This window comes from Crocuta crocuta, unplaced genomic scaffold (genome assembly GCF_008692635.1).
Source record: "Crocuta crocuta isolate KB4526 unplaced genomic scaffold, BGI_CrCroc_1.0 scaffold219, whole genome shotgun sequence".
In the NCBI taxonomy this organism is placed as follows: Eukaryota; Metazoa; Chordata; class Mammalia; order Carnivora; family Hyaenidae; genus Crocuta; species Crocuta crocuta.
Genome location: NW_027551572.1, coordinates 8,666,607 through 8,668,604, shown reverse-complemented (window position 1 = coordinate 8,668,604; position 1,998 = coordinate 8,666,607). Strand labels below are relative to the sequence as shown.

Below are 1,998 nucleotides of genomic sequence, written 5' to 3'. Positions count from 1 at the left end.
ATATATTATAAGAATTTTAAGTCTTATTAGAGATAAATAATTCTCCTTTACAGACTGATAAAGGCACACGAAATGTTTTTCCATTGTTGTCATTTCTCTGTGCTTGATGTTGGTTTGAATCAGATGAGTCTTTTTTCATTTTCCAGTGACAGTGACCTTTTGTTTCCCAGTCCGTTGTATGCAGCATCCTTGAGGGCATTCTAACAATGTTAGTGCAGTAAAGCATGCAGACAGTATTGCAAACAAAATGCTTGTTCACAGCTGCATGACATAAATCATTCGTCTGCTTTTTGAGTAACAACTAATATTGCTTATTAGAAAGCTGCATCAAATCTGGAGTTAAACAAAAGAAGACTCTATTTAGATATTTAAAAATAAACTGATTATCTGGCTTTTCATTTTGGTAAAACTGTTGGACTGTAACATTTCATGTGTGAAGTGTGTTGGGCATTGGCATGGTATTCTTTCTGATCCTGAAGCAGAAGTGAGGGGAAACAGAAGTGACATTTTTTACACAAGGACATTTATAAAGTGTGGAATCTTGAGAGACTTCCAGGTACTCTGTTTACATGGTAGTAGTCCTCACTTCCCATCAGAGCTGGTAGGAATTCCCAGAGTCCTAGGTGTGTTTGTGTAAGGGATCCCCTCCACTGCTTTAACTCAGACATTTCTTCATACAGCTTTAACCAGAACCTGTTTTTCTATTTGTGCCCATGCTTGATTATATATATATATATAAAACATTTACAACTAACATATATAACTATTTATAATACAATATTGGCATATATGTCATGTTATATATATATAATGTTCATGGGGGTTAAAGTCTTTTCAGATAAATATTGGCTCGAATTGAATTAAATATCTTTGACTCCAAATCAGATAATCACTTTTTGTTTAGCTCTTTGCACTTATGCTACAGACGATGTTCAGTAGCTTAGGAAATGCTGGTGGCGTGACAGAAGGGCGTATTGTTATGTAATGGCTCAGGCTATGGCATCTTACATGTTTTGAAGACTCTCTATGAAAACCTCTAGTGACATCTACATTTCTTTCCCTACAGATTTCCTTGATGTCAGTTACCTCAGGAATCAAGTTGAATTTTTTTTTTCTAATTTCTAATAATAGCAGCTAGTGTTCATTTGCCCAGGGTGAGGCACACAATTAGTAAGCACTAGTCAAACAGGTGCTTATAACAGAGTCCACACTTGTACTAGTTCTGACAAAACTAGTAGTGCAGTGAAGCAGGTCCTCATTGTCCTTTCTGATAAGAACAGATACTACACTTGATCTTAGACAAAAGGCTGAGAAGCCATCTCATTGTTCTTTCTGAAACCTGTCACCTGTCTTGCAGACAATGTATCCTTCTTCTTCTTCCTGAGTACTAGAGGGTGAAACACCCCGCCATCCTTTTTCTTTGGAGTGTTTGATCTATTCGTAGAGAAATATCCTGCAACTTTGTTTCAGTCATTAATTTCCCAGACACTAGTGGATCTAATGTTAGCTCTGTTCCTGGTTTCTGCCCTTCCTAAGAAAATTGTGTTTTGGGAATGGGCTTTGAGTATCCTAAGTTGGTCCATTGCTGTCATGCAAGAAGACCACAGTGTTCTGTGGAATCTAAAATACTAATAACTATGTTTCATATACATGTTTTCTGTTTTATGATCCAGCAAAATGTTGACTTGCTGCAGATCTCTATACCATATGTTGAAGCATAGGCGGTGATGGAAGGAGGCATGATCATTGGACAGCAGCCCACTCAACTCTGGAAAATACCAGTGAGCATAGTCACTGTTACCCAGCATTCTCTTTCTCATCTTAGACTTTTACTTTGATGGTCCCATGTAGAAGAATTTGTGTTTGAGGAACTGAAGGTTTCTAGTGTTAGGATAATCGTAGATCACTAGTGAAGCTATGGAAGCCCTCTTCATTTTTTTTTATAGTCACTAAAAGAAAATGAAGAAAGAAAGCCAGAGAAAGAACATCAGTTATTAT

General features: G+C 36.9%; 1 pseudogene; it reads right to left on the bottom strand.

Annotated features, from left to right (window-relative positions):
* Positions 1–1,198: 1,198 nt before the first annotated feature.
* On the bottom strand, positions 1,199–1,319 carry LOC144220887 (U2 spliceosomal RNA; annotated as a pseudogene).
* Between the last annotated feature and the right edge of the window lie 679 nt (positions 1,320–1,998).